Source organism: Nyctereutes procyonoides, unplaced genomic scaffold (assembly GCF_905146905.1).
Source record: "Nyctereutes procyonoides isolate TBG_1078 unplaced genomic scaffold, NYPRO_anot_genome, whole genome shotgun sequence".
In the NCBI taxonomy this organism is placed as follows: Eukaryota; Metazoa; Chordata; class Mammalia; order Carnivora; family Canidae; genus Nyctereutes; species Nyctereutes procyonoides.
This window is the reverse complement of record NW_026575142.1, coordinates 30649539-30673510: the sequence shown is the minus strand read 5'-3', so window position 1 is coordinate 30673510 and position 23972 is coordinate 30649539. Positions and strand designations below refer to the sequence as shown.

The following is a 23972-nucleotide window of genomic DNA, read 5'->3' as shown; positions in this document are numbered from 1 at the left end:
TTAGGTCTATGGTAGCAGCACTTTATGTAATGTCAAACCAAGAAACAGATGGGTTCCAGTTTGAATTTAACCATTAGAAGCTATGGAACTTGTGAGAGTCATTCTAACTCTCTGGACTTTGGTTTTGCCAGCTGACAAGTCAAGTAGGTCGACAAGCCGACCTCTACTTCTATTTGACAGCTTTAAAGCACCATGATTCAGGCAGCCCGGGTGGCTCCGCGGTTTAGCACCACCTTCAGCCCAGGGCCTGATCCTGGAGACCCGGGATCGAGTCCCACGTCGGGCTCCCTGCATGGAGCCTGCTTCTACCTCTGCCTCTGTCTCTGCCTCTTTCTGTCTCTCATAAATAAATAAATAAACAAACAAACAAACAAATAAATAAATAAAATCTTTAAAAAAAAAAAGAAAAAAGAAAAAAAAAGCGCACCATGATTCTATGCAGTTTTTCTTGCCTGAGACATATTCTCTTGTCAAAAACATCCTAAAAACCAGCAATAAAGTGATAAAGACTTAATTTCTCAAACCAGAGTTGAATTTTTACAGGAACTGGCTGTATTGTGAGGTTTTGCCAGTTCTGGAAAGAAACAATAGATGTTAATTGAACACCATGGTGCTGTATTTAAAAACTGGCTTCAACTTCTGGCTGTGGAGATCATTGGCCTTGATAAAGTGTGTCACTTTGGGCAAGTCTCTTAAATTCTCTGTGCCTTACAGGACTCATTTATAAAATGGGCAATCTATATTAAAGCCGTGATGAGGATCAAATAAATAAGAACACTGTAAAAGTACTTTTGAAACCTGCACAGTTTCAGTGCTGAGGTCTCTAGAAAGTCCAGTGGGTAGAGAATGGAAAATGTCCTGACTCTATGGTGTAGAGCTTGTACAATAAAGTGTTACAAATGAAATACAGTAAAATAAAGCTACCAGGGATCGCTGTTTTAAAGCTCCTGCTAGATTTTGCCCATCTAGTTTTCTGTCCACATTATGTTTTAGAAGGTTGTGGGTCTCAGGCATTTCAGAAGTCAGACCAGCAAGGCATGTCTGTGACTTTGTGCATGAGGTATCTCCTTGAGATAAATTTCCAGATGTGATCTTTGTATCTCAGGCATTCTGCTTGTGAGCCAGTGAGGCTGAAACAAATAACAAATCTTTCGTAGCGTGTGGCTATTGGTGCTGTCTGCTGTCCTCAATTTGCCCATCCGAATTGGCAGTTAAAGCTCCTTCTCTATAAAAAGCAAGTTATTAGTTACAGCATGGTTGCCATATGGCAAAAGAGTCTCTATTGTTAAACTGATTAAATACAGCAGCAGTGCCCAGTCTTTAAGAAGACATTATGTTCTGTGAAAAAAGCTTAGAGATTTATTTTTGTTCCCAAACTACATGAATCAAGCTTATACAGTCTCTACTTCTATATGTGTATGTATATTATTCATCTTATTGCTACTTTTTGAAACTCTTGAAACATATCACATGTATATTAAAGTGTGTAAAGTGCACTAATATTAAGTATATAGATTGCTGGCTTTTTACATAGCTATATACTTGTGTTACTACTATGCAGACCAAGATATAGAACCTTTTCAGTTCCCAAGATGTCCCCCTTATAGATATCTCTTCCCTGTCAATAATCTTATGGTTTTTACTGAATGGGAAATCATCAAAGAGGGGAAAAGCCATGAAAGATTTAACTACAGGACACAAACTGAGGATCGCTGGAGGGGAGGTGGGTGGGGGGTGGGGTATTTGGATGTTGGGTATTAAGGAGGAGGGCACTTGATGGGATGAGCACCGTGTGTTATGCACAACTGACAAATTATTGAACACGACATCTGAAACTAATAGTGGACTATATGTTGGCTAATTGAATCCTAATAAAAAATAATCATGGCCTTTAATATCAAGAAATTTGCCTTTATAGTAATGAGCTTCTAAAAAAGGAGTGAAGTATTTTTTTCCTTATTTATTTATTTATTTATTTATTATGAAGTATTTTGAAGGCAATGCCAACTTTTTTAAAAAAGATTTTATTATTTATTTGAGAGAGAGCGAGCGCACGCAAGAGAGAGCAAGCACAAGGCCGGGGAGAGGCAGAGGGAGAGGGAGGAGCCGACTCCCACTGAGCAGGGAGCCCCATCCCAGGACCCTGGGATCGTGACCTGAGCTGAAGACAGATGCTTAACCCACTGAGCCACCCAGGCGCCCCAGGGCAATTTCAACCTTTTAAAATTTCCTGGAAGTATTAGTAATTATGACAAAAAATAAAGACCTCTGTACAATACTGTATAATGCAATGAACTATAACAATGATGTTCTAAGTAATAAACTTCATTATATGATCACTGAAATGAAACAGGATTGCAATGCGGAGACGTCATGCTTTTCTATCCACATCTCCCACCTGCGAACCAAAAAAATAGAGCTGCCACACGGGCTGGTGAGTGTTCTGGTGGTCATGTTGCCAGGCAACCCCAGTCAGTATCAGAGGCGCCCAATTGAGCAGCAGAGACACAGACTAGAAGGTATCTTGGAAACAGAAGGGTCCGGCTGAAGGAGAGGGAGGGTGGAGGGAGAGAGGAAAACAGAGTGCCAGTGGAACACTTGTCCATATTAGGCACGACCACATACAGTTTTCCCCCCTAGCAACATGCAACTAGCTTAGAGCAAAGTTCTTTGGGTCTCACCGTGTTTTCCTCCTTCGCTGTGTCTACAGGTACGAGGGCAGAGGTTATAACGATGCAGAGGGAAGGGTGTCATTTTCGGCACATTCAAACCACGTTAGCTGAAAGTTCTGTGAGATTTTATATTTGATTCGGTCACGTTTAAAATAATCTGAGTTTTACATTGATATGCTTTCTTTAAAAAAAAAAAAAAAAGGAAAGTACAGCATAAAATGCTCACCACCTGTAGTTGTCCCTCTTCGGGGAAGGTAAAGGAAACAAGGAAGAGGGGGAGGCGCGTGTAAGCCCCTCCGGGAGGTCGGGCATTAGAGGAGATGAGCCTCCGGGTTGACCTCGACCTCCACCTCGGCAGAGCCCCCCACCCTGAGATGCGACTTTTATGTGTTTTCCTAGAAAGGCATCTTCCACTCTCCACAGTTTTCTATAAAGCCTCTTCTGCTGTACTGTGCTCCACCCCCCGGTGCTCTCCTGTCCTCCTTCCTAACTGTGGGCATGTACAGAAAATAGCTGCTTGAGATAGGAAGCGCCTGCTGACTTATCACTACCCCTGAATCCCTTCATTCTTCCCCCTCGACGCTGCTGTCCCGCCCAAGCCAAGGCCTTCCTGCGCGTCCTGGGTCTTGCACCTGTCTCTGGTCTAAAAGCCGTGACTCAAGGAGTATTTTTTTTCTCCTCTGTATCCTCAGCCTTCTCCCACTCTCCTCATTTCTCCCCATTGGCATTATACATGTCAAAGGATCTTTACCCTTGGGACGCCTAGTGGCTCAGCGGTTTAGCGCCGGCCTTCGGCCCAGGGCATGATCCTGGCCGGGGTCCCGGGATCGAGTCCCGCCCGCGTCGGGCTCCCTGCCTGGAGCCTGCTTCTCCCTCTGCCTGGGTTTCTACCTCTCTCTCTCTCTCTCTGTGTCTCTCATGAATAAATAGATAAAATCTTAAAACAAAACAAAACAAAACAAAACAGAGGCTCTTTCCCCTTGAAAACAAACCAGTGCAGGAATCCTCCCTTTATTCCAAGTCTACACTCAGTTTCTGTAGAACTTCTCTCTGCTCGCAACTAGATGTTCCGAATCTGCATCCTCCATTCACACCTCAACACGCTGGCACGCTTTGTCTATTTGTCTGAAACTGTTCTTTCTAAGGTCACAAAAGTGAGTCCTGGAGCCATACGCAGAAGATGTACCTTTGATCTCTTTGCATGACTTTGTACCGTTGAGCATGTCCTCTCTTTTACCTTATTCTCTCTGTTGGAATCTCTAACACTGCACTCCTGTTTTTCCTTCCCTTGGCAGCCGTGCACACTCTCATTGGTGGGCTTACCTTTCTTTTAAATTGGCACTCTGTGACTTTCTTTGTGGCACCCTCTTATTTTTCGCACACACTCTCACTGAACAAATTTTATCAGTTGCCGTAATTGTAGCTAACATTGGTTTGCGGACTCCTCTGGCCTCACTGCTCCTGAAATTCAGGTCTGTACTCCCCTACCATCTGGCAGCTCCACCTGTATGTCCCACAGGAGCCTCAGAATCATCAGAGGCTACCAATATATTTTTTAAAACTTCTGTTTTTCTTTAATAAACTAAAATAAAAATTTTTTTAACATGACAAAGTGCATAAAGAGCAAGATAAAAATAATAGAATCAGTCCTCTTTGAAACTTTAAAAAAAATTGTTATTACACATAGGCTGTGACATAATTGGATATTTCTCTACTTTGTGGACAGTTATTCTTACTCTCCACAGCAGGACTGCTTCGTAACTCTTGATCTGACGGAAAGCACTAAAATCCTGATTTTTTAACAGAATGATGGTTAAAATGCCTTAAGTGATTTAAGTTGAAAGCAGTATATTGGTACATGGCTCTTGTGCTCAATTATCAGGAATATACAAATGTCTTTTTATTCAAAAATACAAAATAAATGATCTGTAGCCATGGACAGTGACAGCAGTAAAGGTCACATGTTGTCAAATGAAATCAGTAACTGATGGTCATAGTGGTTTTCTTAAATATCAGCCTTTTTAGAAAGATTTATTTATTCATCTGTGGGCCAAGGGGTAGAAGGAGAGGTGGAGGGAAGGAAAGAAACGTCAAGCAGACTCTCCGCTGGGCATGGAGCCTGTCTCCTCTTGGGGCTCGACCTCACAACCCTGAGACCATGACCTGAGCTGAAATCAAGAGTTGGCTGCTTAACCACCTAAGCCACCCAGATGCTCTAGCCAGCCTTTTCGTCACTTATTTTCTTCAGCTGACTTCTCTGAAGGTATTGTTGAGGAGCTCCCCCTTGAGCTTCCTCTCACAGCTCATTAAAAATGGTAAAGCACTATTTTAGGAAATGGAACATGCTACCCCCCATAGCACCTCCTTGTTCTGCCCGTTGCTCCCATCGCAGGGTTCTCTCCTCTAGGAATTCCAGTGATTACCACGTCTGTTGTAGTTAACAAAGGTACCACTTCAGCTGCATTCAGTGAAGCAGGGTTGTTTTTTTTTTAATATTTTATTTATTTATTCATAAGAGACACAGAAACACACTGAGAGAGAGAGGGGCAGAGACACAGGCAGAGGGAGAAGCAGGCTCCACGTGGGGAGCCCGAAGCAGGACTCGACCCCGGGTCTCCAGGATCAGGCCCTGGGCCGAAGGCGGCGCTAAACCCTGAGCCACCCGGGCTGCCCGTGAAGCAGTTTTTATGACCTTAGTTGGATCAGTGATTCCTTTTTCCACCGTAGTCACAGAATCTCCAAGCATAGTGTCGTAACCAACTTCTGAGGAACTTTGCATAATTTTCTCGACTGTCAACGATCCTTCAACCCCTGCATCCTTAGCAATGGTCACTGCAGGAATTTTGAGTGTTCTAGTAATAATTTCTATACCAGTTTTTTGATCTTCGTTACCTGGAGTTATTGAATCCAAGTTGGAATGCAGCTGAAGCAGGGCCCAGGCCCTCCCAGAACACGGGCTTCTTCAACAGCAGCTGCTGTCACAGTGAGGGCACCTGCAACTCTGTCTTCCTTTTCATTCATTTTATTATCACTTGTCTCACCAAATTTCAGCACAGCTACTCCATTTGAGAGTTTGCCAGACATTCATTCAGCTTTTCTTTTTCATATTCACTGGTTATAATATTTAACTGCTCAATGATTTTTTGAATATATTTTTCAGTTTGAGCTTTGTCATCTTTTCCTTTAAGGGGTGGCACTGGGGCCCCTGGAGGGCTCAGCAGTTGAGCACCTGCCTTCAGCCCAGGGTGTGACCCTGGGTCCCGGGATGGAGTTCCGCGTCGGGCTCCCCTCAGGGAGCCTGCTTCTCCCTCTGCCTGTGTCTCTGCCTCTTTCTCTCTCTCTCTGTGTCTCTCATGAATGAATAAATAAAATCCTTAAAAAAAAAAAAAAGAGTGTGGCATCATCCTTAGTCATAATGACCTCTCCAGCTTTCCTAAGTTGTGAGGCTAAACATCTTTAAGATTTAGAGTCAGTCCCTTTTTTGCAAACGTTGTACCATCAGTAGCAATAGTCATGTCATTAAGCTGGTTCTTTCTATTGTCACAAAAACCTGGAGCTTTGACTGCTACACCCTGAAAACCAACTTTTAGCCTGTTCAGAACCAGTGTACTCAGAGCTTCTCGATCCCCATCTTCAGCAATTAGGACCCAGGGCTTGTGACGAGCGTTGGCAATTCCAAGAGCAGGTGCAACCGACTGGGCGCTAGGAATTTTCTTTTCACTTGGTAGAGCGTAGGTATCTTGAAACTCATATTTCTCACTTTTTAAGTTTTGTCTTTTAAAGAGTTTATTCATATATTTGACACAGAGAGAGTGAGAGTGAGCGAGAGTGCAAGCAGAAGCAGAGGGAGCAGCAGAGGGAGAGGGAGAAGCTGGCTTCTCCCCGAGCAGGGAGCCCGACGTGGCGCTTGATCCAGGACCCTTAGCCAAAGACAGGGGCTTCACCCCCTGAGCCCCCAAGCACCCCTTACTTTCATTTTAGAGAGAGCACATGCGTGTGCACACAAGGGAGAGGGGCAGAGAGGGATGGAGAGAAGCCGACTCCCTGCTGAGCACGGAGCCTGACTCAAGGCTCCATCCCATGACCTTGAAATCGTGACCTGAGCTGAAATCAAAGTCCAGTGCTTAACCAGCCACGTAAACACCCACATTTCTGAGCTTCTGATGCATTAACAAAGAATGGAGAAATATAACCTCGATCAGACTTCATACTTTGAATAATTTCTAATTCACAGTGTAGTGCTTTTTCATCCTTTACTGTGATGATGTCCTTTCTCCCAAGCATTCTCATTGCATTAGAAATAATGTTGCCAATTCCTTTGTTTCCATTCACAGGAATCATGGCAACCTGAGCAATTTCTTCAGGGGTTGTCATGGAATTAGGCTGCTTCCTGAGTTCAGCAATTCCAGCATCAACAGCTAACATTACACCTCTCCTGATTTCCACAAGATTAGCACCTTTGCTAATCTTCTCAAAAGCCTTCCTTGGCAAGAGAGCGTGCCAGCGCGCCATCCCTCGTGGCAACATCTTGAACAAGTTGAGCACCAATAGTTTTATTTTTATCTTGTAAGTCAATGGACTTTGCAATGGTCACACCATCTTTTGTTACTTTAGGACTTCCCCAACTCTGTTAAATATTCACCGTTCTTCCCTTTGGCCCCACGGTATGGCTACAGCTTCGACTAAATGGTCTACGCCTTGAAGCGTTAAGGTTTGGGCACCATTACCAAATTTTACATCTTTGGCTTAGACCCGAGTGAGGTGGGGAGCCGGTGCCAGAGCCAGTGGAGGCTGGCCTGATTTCGCAAAATACTGTTGGTAATCAAAGCATTTCTGTGGAGCAGTTGTAGGGTGTGCAGGCAGCAAGGCAGGCCATCAGGAGTGAGTGAGGGCGTAAAATCAGCATTCTTTTTTTTTTTAAAAGATTTTTTATTTATTTATTCATGAGAGACACAGAGAGAAAGAGGCAGACACACAGGCAGAGGGAGAAACAGGCTCCCTGCAGGGAGCCCGATGTGGGACTCAATCCCGGGACTCCAGGATCACGCCCTGGGCTGAAGGCAGGCACTAAACCACTGAGCCACCCAGGGATCCCTAAAATCAGCATTCTTAACAATGATGTTGGCCTCAGAAATCTTAGTCTTGACTAGGTCTTTGCTTTTATCTGGAATTGCTGTATTATAAACTCAGTGAAGTAAGTTGTCCCAAGCATTTGGTATAGGGCTGAGGGCACTTCGGCACTTCAGTTTGCCAAATAAGTGAAATAGATAGCTTATATTTTAAATGTATCTTAAGTGCTTTTCTCTTTTCAAATCGTATTAAATTATTTTGCTCATCATAATATTGATCACAGTAAAATAGCGATGTCTCACATGTACTGATTAGTTACTATGTGCCAGTTCCTATGATTTCATTATATAAATACATATATATGTATATATGTGTGTGTGTGTGTGTGTGTATATATATATAAAATCTTTACCATGACCTTACAAGTAGGTATTGCTCTTATTGGCACTTGCAAACAGCTGGAGTTAGCCTAGGTAAATTCATCTCTCCAGTATTTCCAAATGAAAGGGTGGTGGTGGTGGTGGGACTTGAATCAAAGTCGATGTAACACCCCTAACTGTACTAAAGTGGTGAATTTTTAGAAAAAAAGCAACAGCAACAACAAAATGCAACATTTTGTTATTTGTGGCTCTTTGATACAAAGATAGCTTTGCTCTTATTTAGCCTCTTCGATATTTCAATACTGGCACATGACTATAAGCACAGTCTTTCCTAGATGTCGACAGTTATTTTGCTTTGGTTTATCATGAAGAAATAATTTAGAATATGCATTCAGGGGGCAGCTGGGGAGCTCAGTCAGCTAGATGTCCGACTCTTGATTTCAGCTAAGGTCTTGATCTCGGGGTCCTGGGACCAAGCCCCGTGGTGGTTTCTGTGCTCAGCGGGGATCTGCTTAAGGATTTTTCTCTCTCCCTCGCTCTCTCTGCCCCTCCCCCTGTTTGCATGTATACACTCTCTCTTAAAATCAAAAAGTGTACTCAGGCTTGGGATAAGAGAAAAGGAGCTTCTGTAAAATGGCAAGTGGAGATAACGGAAGAATATTGGGATGGCCGGGAGATACGGTGTTGTCTCCACAGAAGAGAAAGAAAATATAGGAAAGTTGGGGAAAGAATGGGAGAAACAACTAACAAATATATCTGGCAGAGCCAATTGCAAATTGAGAAAAAAAAAATCTTGGCTAGGTGACTTTTATAAGTGAAAGAAAAAAGAGGAGATTATAGAGAGCAAATGAATGAATGAAGAAGGAATGTAAAAATGTGATGATATATATATAAAGATATAATGTATATATATAAAGAGAGATGTAATTTAATAAGATATAATTTAATAAAATGGGATGAGTGGGGATAACTAGGAATTAAAAATGGCATAAAGAAAAATATTCAATGCATCAGTAATAGGTTTCATTGATCCTGGTTGCTGTCTTTGTAGGTACCTGCCAGAAATGTGAAGCAAAAAGAAAAAAATAAAATGTTGATTGCTGTTCTGCTGGGGTGGAGCTGAACGGATGTGGAAATCTGAGAATTTTTATGCTGATTATGTTTCTTTGCAGGAGAGGAGTCATAGCGTTTTCTTTCTCAGTTTGTGTGCTGTTTTGTTCCACTGAAATTAATAGATAAGAGACTTTGGAACGGAGTACACTTACTGATTTGTTGGGATGTCAGTCAGTGGTTGGAATGTATTTACCATGCTTCTCAAAATCAAAAGAAAACATAACCATTCAGCCTCACATAGTGGAGCCTTTCCTTGGACAAATCAGATGTTATTGATCTTGAAGTTTTATGCTTTTGCTATTTGAAGTATAAAACTATAAAATCTTGGCAGAAAATTCATGGATTATTTGCTTTTGGAATTTGAACCTTGACCCAAAAACTGTAATAAGAAAAACTGTCTATTAATAACTTGTTTCCTCAACTGTTCTAATGTAAACTATAAGATCTCATTTCTAGAAAAGAATCTGACAGTTGAGTTAAGATTGAGTAGGGTGATCATCATTTCTCTCCTGCTCCCCACTGTTCCCCAGCCTCCCACCATATTCCCCATAGCTCATTTCTGGTAAATAATATTGAAACAAAAATTGTTTCCAGAAGTTGATTTAATTGGCAATGACTGGCACAAAGTGATAAATGCACATGCAGTTTTTGGTGACCAGAGGCATAAAATTATTTAATTATTGCATTAAAATGAGAATTAAGGCCATTTAAAATAGCATTTTTAGATTAGACATTTGGAAACAGACTACAGGATAGATTATATTTGTTGAACACTATATCTTCCTCTTTAATTTTTCTTTTGTCTGAATAAAACAAATAACAGGGAGTCTTCTTTTAACAGGGAGGTTTTTTTTTTTTTTTTTTTTTTTTTTTTTTTTTTTTTTTTTGCTCATGGTTATTTGATTTTCGAATCTAATCATTTTTGTCATTAACTCCATAATGATTTTTTCAGATTACGGTAGACTAGTGATCGAAGACCATGTTTTTCTGTAGCAGCAATCACTGTAGTTCGTAGGTACTTCAAGTTAGCGTGCTGTTTGAATCTAAATCATATGGAAGGAAGGAATCTTTTGGAGTTCAAGTAGGCATGCCTTGAATATACTAAAATTTCCTTTCCTAAAATTCTTTCGTGTTGTTTCTTCTGTAAAAACTTAGTGGGATTTGATGAAATGTAGGCTGCAATGGTGACAGTGAGTAGAAGTGAAGTAGTCTTCCCTAATTTCAATGATTGCTTTTAAATACTGGCCCTGATGGTTTGGGGGAAGGTATTTATTTGGAACCCAAACCACAAGTGCAACCAGAAAAAGATAGTTCCTGAATCTTGCATGGGACTTCAGGTTAGGAAAGTTTGCCAATTTCCTGAAAAGAATGTAGAGCGTTAATAGAATTTGACATGGGTGCAAACTTTTATCTTTCCAAAGTCACATAGATTCTGTAACACAGGAGACTTTTGGAAACAAAAGAGAAAAATCTGAAAACAATACTTAAATCAGACTATTTTATTTTTTAATTGATTTTTAAAACTTTCATTATTTTAGGAGAGAGAGAGAGTGGAGGGGGTGGGGAGAGGGAGAGGAGAGAGAGAGAATATCAAACAGCCTCCCTCAGGAGCACCGACCCCTGCACAGCCCAGCCCCACTCCACCTCTACCCGAGTAGTTTTCTTACCTGGTAGTTTTCTACCTGGTAGTTTTCTTACTTGCTTTCAAATAAAACATATATTTCCCCTTAATTCAGATAATATATGCTATTTCTGAGTGATTTGAAAATTAGAAAAAATACTAGGAGGAATTGCAAAACAGAACAAAAAAAATCCACATATTCCTACCTGTTCTTTCCAGGACTTTCATAAGAATAAATAAAAGTAGTTGTGATTATAGTATATAAACAGGTGTGTATGTTAACTTGTTGAGTTTTATGGTATCCTATAAGTTTTTCTCATGTTACTATAAAATTGAGTAAGTTTCTAATAGCATAATATGCTGTTAATTGACTATGTATCTATTTTGAACTCTTTTTTTTTTAAAGATTTTATTTATTTATTCATGAGAGACACACAGAGAGAGGCAGAGACAGGCAGAGGGAGAACCCGGCTCCCCATAGGGAGCCTGATGTGGGACTCGATCCCAGGACCCCGGGATCACGCTCTGAGCCAAAGGCAGATGCTCAACCACTGAGCCACCCGGGCGTCCCTGAACTCTTCTTAATAAATAATGCCATTGTACCATCTCCATGTGTAAAAGCCTTTTTTCCGATATGGGGTTTTTATTTTTTACTTATTTATTTACTTTTTTTAAAATTTAAATTCAAGTTAGTTAACATATAGTATAGTATTAGATTCAGGAGTAGAATTTAGTGATTTATTATTTACCTAAACACCCAGTGCTCATCCCAACTAGTGCCCTCCTTGATGCCCATCACCTATTTTGCTTACCCACCTCTCTTCCAGCAACCCTCAGTTTGTTCTCTATAGCTGAGTCTCTTACAGTTTGCTTCCCTCTCTGTTTTTATCTTATTTTATTTTTTCTTCTCTTCTCTTATGTTCATCTGTTTTGTTTCTTTTTTTTTTGTTTTTTTTTTTGTTTTTTTTGTTTTGTTTCTTAAATTCCACATATGAGTCAAATTATTTGCTATTTATCTTTCTCTGACTTATTTTGCTTAACATAACATTCTCTAGCTTCATCCATGGTGTTACAAATGACAAGATTTTATTCTTTTTGATGGCTGAGTAATATTCCATTACACACACACACACACACATTGTGTATGTACACACTTCTATATACGTACATGTATATACCCACTTCTTTATCTCCTTGGCTATTGTTGGTAGTGCTGCTATGAACATCGGGGTGCATGTGCCCCTTTGAATCAGCATTTTTTGTATCATTTGGATAAATACCTAGTCGTGCAATTGCTGGATCATAGGGTGGTTCCATGTTTAACTTGTTGAGGAACCTCCATGCTGTTTTCCAGAGTGGCTGCACCAGTTTACATTCCCACCAATAGTGCAAGAGGGCTCCCCTTCTCCACATCCTCGCCAATATCTGTTCTTTCCTGAGTTAATTTTAGTCATTCTGTGTGGTATAAATGATATCTCATCATGATTTTGATTTGTGTTTCCCTGATGATAAGTGATCTCTGGGGAAATGTGTGCTCATGTCTTCTGTCCATTTCGTAACTGGATTATTTATTTTTGGGATGTTGATTTTGATGAGTTCCTTATAGATTCTGGATACTAGCCCTTTACTAGATAGGTCATTTACAAACATCTTCTTCCATTTTGTTTGTTGCCTTTTAGTTCTGTTGATTGTTTTTTGTGCTGTGCAGAAACTTTTTATCTTGATGAAGCCCCAATTGTTCATTTTTGCTTTGGTTTCCCTTGCCTCCAGTGATATGTGTAGTGATAAGTTGCTACAGCCAAGGTCACAGAGGTAGCTGTCTGTGTTCTCCTCTAGGATTTTGATGGTTTCCTGTCTCACATTTAGGTCTTTCATGCATTTTGAATTTATTTTTGTGTATGGTGTGAGAAAATGGTCTAGTTTCATTATTCTGCATGTGGCTGTCCAGTTTTCCCAACACCATTTGTTGAAGAGGCTGTCCTTTTTCCATTGGATATTCTTTCCTGCTTTGTTGAAGATTAGGTGACCATATAGTTGTAGGTCCATTTCTGGTTTCTCTATTCTGTTCCATTGATCTATGTGTCTGTTTTTATGCCCATTCCATACTCTCTTGTGATTACAGCTTTGTGATACAGCTTGAAGTCTGAGATTGTGATGCTTCCCACTTTGCTTTTCTTCTTCAACACTCCTTTGGCTATTTGAGTTCTTTTATGGTTCCATACAAATTTCAGGGTTGTTTGTTCTAGTTCTGTGAAAAATGCTGGTGTTATTTTGAAAGGGATTTATTGACTGTGTAGATTCCTTTGGGTAGTACCTAAGCATTTTAGCAGTATTTGCTATTCCAATCCATGAGCATGGAATATTTTTACATTTCTTTGTGTCGTTTTCAATTTCTTTCATAAATGTTCTATAGTTTTCAGATCTTTTACTTCTTTGGTTATATTTATTCCTAGCTATCTTATAGTTTTTGGAGCAATTATAAATGAGGTCAAATCCTTGATTTCTTTTTCTGTTCCTTCTTTATTGGTGTATCAAAGTGTAACAGATTTCTCTACCTTGATTTTATATCTTGCAACTTTGCTGAATTCCTGTATCAGTTCTAGCAATTTTTTTGGTGGAGTCTTTAGGATTTTCTACATAGAGTATCATGTCATCTGTGAGAAGTGAAGGTTTGATTTCTTCCTTGTCAGCTAGGATGCCTTTTATTTCTTTTTGTTGGCTGATTGCTGAGGCTAGGACTTCCAGTACTATGTTGAGTAACAGTGGTGAGAGTGGACATCACTGTCATGTTCCTGCTCTTAGGGGAATAGCTCTCAGTTTTTCCCCAGTGAGGATGATATTAGCTGTTTGTCTTTCATATATGGCCTATATGATGTTGAGGTATGTTCCTTCTATCCCTACCTTTTTGTTGAGGGTTTTTTTTTATCAAAATAGGCTGCTATATTTTGTCAAATGTTTTTTCTGCATCTATTGAGATTATCATATGGTTCTTATCCCTTCTTTTATTAATGTGGTGTATCATGTTGATTGATTTGTGGATATTGAACCACCCCTGCAGCCCAGGAACAAATCCCACTTGGTCATGGTGAATAATCCTTTTAATGTACTGTTGGACTCAATTAGCTAGTGTCTTGTTGAGAATTTTTGCATCTCTATTCATCAGGGATACTGGTCTATAATTCTCTTTTTTAGTGGGGTCATTGCCTGGTGTTGGAATCAAGGTAATGCTGGTCTCACAGAGTGAATTGGAAGTTTTCTTACATTTATATTTCTTGGGATAGCTTCAGAAGAATAGGAATTAATTCTTTAAATGTTTGGTAGAAGTTCCCTGGGAAGCCATCTGGCCCTGGACTCTTGTTTGTTGGGAGATTTTTGATTACTGACTCAATTTCCTTGCTGGTTATGGGTTTGTTCAAATTTTCTATTTCTTTCTATTTCAGTTTTGGTAGTTTATATGTTTCTAGGAGTTTATCCATTTCTTCCAATTTGCCCAATTTGTTGGCATATAAATGCTCATAATATATTTTATATTTGTTTGTATTTCTGTGGTGTTGGTTGTGTTCTCTCCTCTTTCATTCATGATTTTATTTATTTGGGTCCTTTCTCTTTTCCTTTCAATAAGTCTGGATAGGGGATTATCTTTTTTTTTAATTCTTTAAAAAAACTACTTTAGTTCTGTTTATCTGACTGCTTTTTTTATTTCTATATTATTGATTTCCTCTCCTATCTTTAGTATTTCCCATCTTCTGCTGGTTTTAGGCTGTATTTGCTGTTCATTTCCCAGCTCCTTTAGGTGTAAGGTTAGGTTGTGTATTTGAGACTTGCTTCTTGAGAAAGGCCTGCATTGCTATATGCCTTCCTCTTAGGATCACCTTTGCTGCTTCCCAAAGGTTTTGGACTGTCTTGTTTTCATTTTCATTTGCTTCCATGTATTTTAAAAAATTTCTTCTTTAATTTCCTCATTAACCATTCATTCTTTAGTGAGATGTTCTTTAACTTCTGTATATTTGTGGTCTTTCCAAATATTTTCTAGTGGTTGACTTCAAGTTTTATAATGTCATGGTCTGAAAATGTGCCTGATATGATCTTAATCTTTTTGTACTTGTTGAGGCCTGTTTTGAGATCCAGTATGTGATCCATTCTAGAGAATGTTCCAATTGCACTTGAAAAGAATGTGTATTCTGCTACTTTAGGATGAAATGCCCTGAATATATCTGTTAAGTCTATCTGGTCCAGTGTGTCATTCAAAGCCATTGTTTCCTTGTTGATCTTCTGCTTAGATGATCTGTTCATTGCTGTGAGTGGCGTGTTTAAATTCTTTACTATTACGGTATTATTATCAATGACTTTCTTTAAGTTATTAATTGATTTTTACATTTGATTGCTCTCAATTTGAGAGCATATATATATTTACAATTGTTAGATCTTCTTGTTGGATAGATTCCTTTCTTGTGATACAGTGCCCTTCTTCATCTCTTATTGCAGTCTTACATACTGGTATAAGAATGGCTTACTCCAGCTTTCTTTTGATGTCCATCAGCATAATAGATGGTTCTCCAGCCCTCTCTTTCAATCTAGAGGTGTCTTTGGGTCAAAAATAAATCTCTTGATAAGTATCATGTTGGTGGATACAGTTTTTTCATCCAGTCTGATGCTCTATGTCTTTTGATTCGAGCATCCAATCCATTTACATTCAGAATAACTATTGATAGATATGGTTATAGTGCTGGGATATTACCTATAAAGTGGCTGTTCCCGTAGATTGTCTCTATTCAGCACTAGTATTTATTGCTTTTGGTCTCTCTTTCCCACTCTAAGGGTCCACTTTAATACTTCCTGCTGAGCTGGTTTAGTGTTCATGAACTCTTTTATTTTTTGCCTGTCTTGGAAACTCTTTATGTCTCCTTTTACTCTGAATGACAGCTTTGCTGGATATAGTATTCTTAGCTGCATATTTTTCCCGTTTAGCAAGGTCAATGTATCATGCTTCTGGCCTGCCAAGTTTCTGTGGACAGGTCTGCTGCTAACCTTATATGTCTACCCTTGTAGGTTAAGGAATTTTTGTGCTTAGCTTTCAGAATGATCTCTTCTTTGTATTTTGCAAGTTTCACCATGATATGTCTTGGTGATACCTGTTTTTGTTGATTTTGAGAGGGAGTTCTTTGTGCCTCTTAGACTTGAATGCCTATTTCCTATGCCATTTAGGGAAATTCTCACCTGTAATTTGTTCAAATAAATCTTCTCCCTTTTCCCACTCTTCTTCTGGGACTCTTATGATACAGATATTATTATCCTTTGTTAAATCACTGATTTCCCTAAGTCTGTATTCATGATTTAACAGTTCTCTTTCCCTCTTCTTTTCAGTGTCATTATTTTACATAATTTTATCTTCTCTGTCACCTATTTTTTTTCATCCTTGTTATGTTTACATGCAGTTGGCATTACTTCTCAGTTATAACATTTTTTATTTCGGCCTGTTTTTAGGTCATTTATTTCTGCAGCCAGGGGTTCTCTGGTGTCATCTACATTTCTTTCAAGCTCAGCTAGTATCCTTATGACTGTTGTTCTAAATTCTTGCTCAGATGTATTGTTTATATCTGTTTTGAGCAAATTTCTGGCTGTGATTTTTTTCTTGTTCTTTCTTTTGGGGAGAATTCCTCCATTTTGTCATTTTATCTAGGTTTCTGTCTCTTGCATGTTATGAAAACTTGTTATGTTTCCTACTCCTGAGAGTAATACTATATCAAGAAGGGTCTACACTGTCCAGAGCCTGATACTTCAGGAAGTGTTTCTGGTGTATGCTTTGTGCATTTCTGCTAATGTCTTAGCTGTTCTTTCTCACAGGTTAGACCTCAGTGGAGTTCCTCCTTGCTTGCAGTGGAGAGTGTTTGGATCTCTAACTAAGTGTGCCTTGATTTGTTTGTTAAGACAAGCCTGATTCAAAAAAAAAAAAAAAAAAAAAAAAAGCCTGATTCAAGAAAAAAAGGAAAAGGAAGAAAAAAGAAAATAAGTAGACAAATATAAACAAATGTAAGTCTGATTCCAAAGAAAAAGAAAGGAAAAAGAAAAAAAAGTCTGATCCAAAAAATGAGAAGAGGAAACCAACTAACAAAGGAACAAAAACTCATAAGCCTGAATCAAAAGAAAAAAAAAAACTAACAAAAAATAAAATATAAAATAAAATATAAAAAGAAAAGAAAAGCTTGCAGCCAGACCTGAAGCTGACACTCTAGGGCACTCTATCATCAGCAGACCTGGTACATGTCAGGGGGCTTGTGATGGTCTTCTGAGGTAAAAGCCAGCTAGATTGGCTCACAATCAGACCTGCCTTGGTAAAGATTCAGGTGCTGAGTGCAGGGGAGTAGGGTTTGTTGTGGGGGATTCCAGCCTCTACTGGTAATGCTGTTTCTTTCTGAATTCTGACTGCACTGGGGGTCGGGGAGAGTGGAGTGGAAGATGGCATCATCCGTCCCTCTCATCCCAGGGAGGAGAACTCCCAGCTCCTGCTGCTCACAGAAAAGTGAATAATCTCCCCTCCTGTGTCCCAGGCTTTGGTCGGATCCCTGCCCTCAACCTGTCTGTGCCCAGGCCAGGGGCATGCCCAGTGCCATAGTTCTTCTGTGTTTTATCTCTAACCAGTGGCTGGGAATCAAAATTCCAAATTTTAAAGGACCTGTTCCCTTCCTGTGAGAGCCTGGCAGCACTGCACTGGGCACCGATCTGTCCCAGAAAAGTAGTTGCACTGCTTTGTAGGTGCCTGGGGTCTACGGTGAAGCACAGCAAAAAGCTGTGACCAGGTTAGTTGCTTTCTGTTTGCATCTGTCACCCCTACTGTTGAAAGGCTGCTCAGTGGCTCCCAGCAGGCCTTTTGTCCCTGGAGAGGCAATATATCCTTTTCTAAATGTATTCCAGGAAGGGGATCATTTTCTCCCAGTGTGATCCAGGAGATCCTCACAACACATCATCTTGTACAAACCCTAGGCACCACACTGACCCTTCTCTCCCTGACTTCTCTCCCCAAAAGGGGCTCTCTCCCCTCCTTAGCACCTTAGCTTTTCTATTCCCCAACTCACATCTCTGGATGTGCTTCTGTCACATTCACTCCCTCCAGTTATGCAGATTGTTTTCTTAATTCTCAGATCTATGTCCTAGTTGTTCAAAATGATTTGATGTTGATCAAGCTGTGTTCAAGGGACAGTGCAAGCTCAGGTTACTCTACTACTCTGCTATGGGGTTTTTACAGAGGGTTTTCTAGCAGAGAAATTACTGGTTCAAAGTATATGATTATTTTTAAGAAAATATGTAAAAAATCACATTTATTTTTAGTAAACCACATTTTTTTCCAAAGAAACTTTTATCATTTTACATTTCCACCCACAAAGTAAAAAAAAAAAAGAATCCATTTCATCCTAAAATATAATTTTGTCAAAAACTATTTAATTGTAATACATTGTTTTTAACTAGCAAAATCCTTAAATGAATTAATTACTCATTTTCCCATATGGCAGGGAAAATGTTGCTTTGTGTTTGGGCTGGTTCATTTGCTTGTACATATAATGCTCAACTTTTAAATCTTGTAAAGAGGTAGTATATCGTTCCCTTTCTCGTATATTTTTGGAAAATATCCTTAATTTATAATGCTTCTATGTTTTCTATTATTGGATTATATACTCCATTATATTAGATTGCTTTATATTGATTAACAAGTTACAGTTGTTAGCAATTTTATAAGACAAGATTGCTTTGCTAATAATAAGAATATGACTTTTTAGTCTTTGAGTATATAATAATTTTACTTTACTGTTAATTGGGGACTAGTTAATCAATATTCTGATTTTTAATTCTTTATTTACTTCCCTCTAATTGTCTATCTTTTAAAGCACTTAATTTATGATTAATAACTTCACCAGGAAAGTTGCAGGAAATAAAAAACATAAACAAGCTGCAAATCAAAGTAATAAACAAGTCTATGGTAATTTTATTAAAGTGGGCTTTTTTTTAAGGGAGGATTTTGAATATTTTAATACTTTTAATTAATTAATTAATTAAGCTAATACTTTTAAAATTTATTTTTGTGAAGTGTGTGCATTTCTTTCAGGTATCATTAAGGTAACAAAATTCAGCATATTAAAATATTCAAGCAGGCAAACAAAATTTTATTTACATTTATGCATTTATATGATAAAATTTCTGGAAGGAGCTCTAACTAATTTTACTTCTAGGGTTTTCTGTGGCTAAATCCCTTCTACATCCTTTACTTTGTGCTGCTGGGGACCTTTTGTGCCCTATAGTTCTGAGCTTTTCTTGGTCTTTACTTCACTTTCTTTTTGTCTCCCACTAATTGCCAGCTGGAGCAGAGTGATTCTGATATAATTTTAAAGATAACTTAATATTATTTTTCATTATCTTCTACAAGTAAATGCCTCTGTTTTAGAAAGAAAGCCTAGACAAGAAATAGCTATGTTGCCTTCCACATTTCAAATAAAGAACACTTGTAATTCATGCCTTACGTCTTTTATTATGAAGAATTCAAAAGCCTAAGGGTAGGAAGCTAGGAAGTTGAAGCTAAGATTTTCTAATGGTTTGATGTCTCAGTGGAAACAGTTATTTTCTTTTTTAATCATGTGATTTATGACAGAAGATGGCCAGTTTAGTGCCAGGTATCTATTGGGAACTGTCTAAATGCTTTACTGTTGTCTTAAATCTCTAGGTTTTATCTCCAGTTGAACATTTTGGATTTCTGTTTTCCCTTCTTGGTAACTATTAATGAAAAATCTTTACCTACTAATATGCTATTTTATAAGATGAATCCTGAGCTGTCATTAAATAATACCTAAAAAAATAAATGATGAGCAAATTTTAGGTTGATGAATGCAGTTTTTAAAACTGCTTAATTTCATTATCTTTTTGTGAGTCATAAGTAGGTTTTTACAAGCTTACTTCATGAAGACTTAATTTTATTATTCTAAAAATAATCTATTGCTTGTTAAGTCTTAGTTACATATACTTTAGGCTTTGCCATTCATGGCATCTTCATAGAATGCATATTCTTATATATAATCATGACTATAAAGATCAATGTATAACAAACTGTCTTGACAAGTGGCATTTGCCTTATAAACATTCTCTATAAAACTTCACTCTTCCAATGTTGCCATGCTCAATAACTTTGTTGCACATTGTCTCAACATCAATAATTATATATAATAGCTACATTAGAAAAAGTTTCACATTTTGGAATATTCCTAATGTTTCACGTATATCCTTTCTTACCTCTATTCTAGTACCCTTTTGTTTCTCCTCCTGGATCCCAGGCCAGAAGACAGGGCTTATATCTTTCTATATCTTTTATCTTTAGTGCCTAACACATTGTTGACATCTTGTATAGACATTCAGTTGCAACTGTAGGATAAATTAGAGGAATATTTTGCTTTTTATAATTAAGGTCATAGTTTTATTCTCAAAGTAACACATGCTTATATTAAAATTCAGACCTACAAAAGACTATAAATTAGTTCTCTTCAAAAATCAAGTTTAGGTAACAATAGCAGTCAGAGTGCCAACCACAGGAGCTGCTTTACCCAGGCAGGCCAGGTGATTATTTTGCCAGGCTCTGATGTTGGATCTGGGTGACAGAGAGAACATCAACTGACACCACCCCTTTCCTCTATCCTTTGGGATGCAATCTATTTTCTACCCAGGTGTCAAGATTTTAATCTTCTTCCAAAGCCATGAAATTTGTTGTGTCTTAGCTCAATAAATATAACTTCACCTGTTTTTATCAATCATCTTTACTCTGATTGAGACCTTTCATATGGCAGAGTTAAAAGTAAGTAGGAAAAAGACAGTTTTACAAAGATTACAAATACCTTTCTTTTTGGCCCACACCAGCCATTGTATGGGGATTCAGTTAGCAGTATATACAATCAAGAGCTTATTATCCCCATTCTCTAGGACCCTGTTGATCTGAAAAGAGATGGCTGTATCAGAATTAAGTTTGAATATGCTAGTCTCTCTTTTGCCTGGGCTGTTACCTAGTAGTATACTAATCAGGTTGGCTTGGGGTTCTTGCTACAGGAAAGAAAAATGTGCCATGTCCAGCAAAAGATGAGTGGAATCTTGTATTTTCAAAATAGTTTTACATAGTTTCCTACCCCTTTCATCCAGATCATTAGTAGGTGATCAAGAAAAGATGAATTTTTTGGGGAGAAAGGCCAAATTTAGTGAGCCAACTGCTTTGCTCAAGTGGGTGGACTGGGAGGTGATTAGAAGGTTTGTCACGTATTTTTTTCAGTCTTTTTTGAGGATGTCATTCCAACATTCATCAAAAAACTCTGAATGGTAGGAAGTGTGGAAAATATATCTAATATTGTCATTATTGTTCTATTGTTGGGTGGCCTTTATGATGAAAGACATACTATTGTCAGACTGTGGATGGCCTGGAAATCAAAAAACACGACCCAGTTTAGTTTTGTGGGCCACAGTGGTATGGCCAAAGGTGGCTGATTAGACTATGACAGCAGGATTGTGACTTGGGTAGGTTGGTGACTTCGGTGCCTGTACTAAACCTGCCCACTCAGACAGAGTTATAGGTATGAGCCCTTCCCCCACCAGCCCCCCCCCAACTTCTGAACCATAATTGTACAGGAGGTACATATGGCCTTCTGTCCACTCTGGTGACAGGATAACTCAGCCTTATCCTTATCCTTTTTCTTTTTTAAAGATTATTTATTTATTTATTCATGAGGGACATAGAGAGAGGCAGAGGCATGGGCAGTGGGAGAAGCAGGCTCCCTCAAGGGAGCCTGATGCAGGACTCAATTCTAGAACCCCAGGATCACTCCCTGAGCCAAACCAGGCACTCAACCACTGAGCCATCAGACGTCCCCCTCAACCTTATCCTTAATCATCTTTTTGTTCTTAAAACAGCTGAGATCTGATTAGAGCAGACAATAGGTGTCAGAGGGCATGGAAGGAGAGAACAGCTTTATGTCAGTGAACAAGTTTGTATTTATTTTCAATTTAGAGTGACTGATCACCTACAGCGGAACCAAACAAATATTATGTTTTTGATTTTCATTATTATTATTGCCAGTACTTGTTTAATTTTACCACATTTTTATTGGAGCTTTTACTTCCCAGTCCTTTAATTCACTCATTCAACAAATGTTCATCAAACACCTATTTTATGCTAAAAACTGTTTTTAGTATCTTAAGAATAGCATGGAAAATAATGGACATAATATTATGGGGAAAGTAAGCAATAAATAAACATGTACTTGTGATATGCACTCTGAATAAATTATGTAAGTATATGACATAGATGGTGGCAGGGCATTATGTTAGATACGTTGGTCCAGAAAATAAATCTCTAAGGATATGAGCAGTGATCTGAATAAAAGGTACAGGGTGTGCCATTGGATTATTTAGGGAAAGAGTGTTCACGGAGAACTTCAAGCATGAAGATTCTAGATTGCATTGAGTGAAGGAGCAAGAGAGATGGAAGGTGAGGTCTTAATGGCAGTCAGGATCCAGATTTGGTTGAATGCTATAGGTCAAGATAAGGATTTGGAATTTATTTTAAATGTGATAGAAAGTTATTGGTCAATAGTAAACAGAACACAGAAGAGATTAAATTTTAACAGGATCAACCTGACTTCTGTGCAGAGATTATTATGGGAGTGCATTTAAGAAGATAAGGATAGCATATGATTGAGTGATAGAACTTCTAGGTATATGCTCAAGAGAAATGAATACATGTGTCCATATAAATATTTGTGCATGAAAGTCCAGAGCTACATTATTAATAATAACCAAAATTTTTATATTATGAATATCACTAGTCATAATAACCAATTCAGAATAGACAAAATGATAAATGAATAAATAAATTGTGGTATGCCCATACAATGGGATATTATTTGTCAAGAAAAAGAAATGAAGTACTGGTATATGCTACAACGTGGATATGAAAATATTATGCTAAGTGAAGAAGACAGTCAGAAAGTATCACACATTGTTTGGTGCCATTTAGATGAAAATTCAGAATGGACAACTCTGTAAGAGGCAGAAACTTTTTCTTGTAAAAAAAAAAGTTGCATAGGAAACAATAGATGTTGGCAAGGATGCAAAGAAAGGGTAATCCTTTTACACTGTTGGTGGGAATACAAACTGGTGCAGCCACTCTGGAAAACGGTATGGAGGTTTCTCAAAAAGTTAAAAATATAACTACCCTATGACCCAGCAATTACACCACTAGGTATTTACCCAAAGGATTTATGTATCCTATGGGGTGTATCCGTGCACCCCAATGTTTACAGCAGCACTATCAACAATAGCCAAATTATGGAAGGAGCCCAAATGTCCATCAACTGAGAAAAACAGTTGGATATGTTTGGATAAAGCGTGTGTGTGTGTGTGTGTGTGTGTGTTTGTGTATATGTGTATAATGGAATATTACTCAGCAATAAAAAGAATGAAGTCTTGCCATTTGCAATGACATGGACAGAGCTAGAGAGTATTATGCTAAGTGAGATAAGTCAGTCAGAGAAAGACAAATACCATATAGCTTCACTCATATGTGGATTTAAGAAATAAATAAATAAAACAAATGAACAAAGGGAAAAAATAAGAGACACAAATCAAGAAGCAGCCTCTTAACTATGGAGAACAAACTGATGATTACTGGAGGGGAGGTGGGTGGGGATGGATTAAACCAATGATGGGTATTAAGGAGGGTCCTTGTGATGAGCCCTGGGTGTTTTATGTAGGTGATGAATCAGTAAATTCTACAGCTGAAAGAAAAAAGAAAAAGAGTACGAGGTTTTTGGCCAAGGTATGTCAAATGCTACTTGGGAGTTATGTAAAATGGTGCTTGAGGATTGGACGTTGACTTTGACCATTGGCTGTGATTATATCAAATAAGGTTTCCATACAGTGGCAGGGGCTAAAGCCTGTTGAATTTAAGCAAAATTATGAGGTTAAAGATATGGGATATATAGACAGGGTTATACATAATTCTTTCCAGAAGTTTTGTATTAAAGGTGAGCAAGGTCTAGAGGAATAGCTGAAGAGGGATGTGGGGTCAAATTAGTTTATTTTATGATGATTCTTCAT

General features: G+C 38.5%; 1 protein-coding gene and 1 pseudogene across 4 annotated transcripts in view; one reads left to right on the top strand and one right to left on the bottom strand.

Moving 5' to 3' along the window:
• The window catches only part of GALNT13 (polypeptide N-acetylgalactosaminyltransferase 13), a 539320-nt gene that overhangs the window by 78704 nt on the left and 436644 nt on the right, over window positions 1-23972 (top strand). Inside the window, exon 1 of one of the 4 annotated variants that reach the window (XM_055308342.1) lies at window positions 7134-7238. The exons of the other annotated variants lie outside the window; for them this stretch is intronic. The gene's annotated coding sequence lies outside the window, so the exon portion shown is untranslated. Of the gene's footprint in view, window positions 1-7133; window positions 7239-23972 lie in introns of those variants that run through there. 4 annotated transcript variants of the gene reach the window in all.
• Window positions 4996-7503, bottom strand: LOC129498435 (60 kDa heat shock protein, mitochondrial-like; annotated as a pseudogene).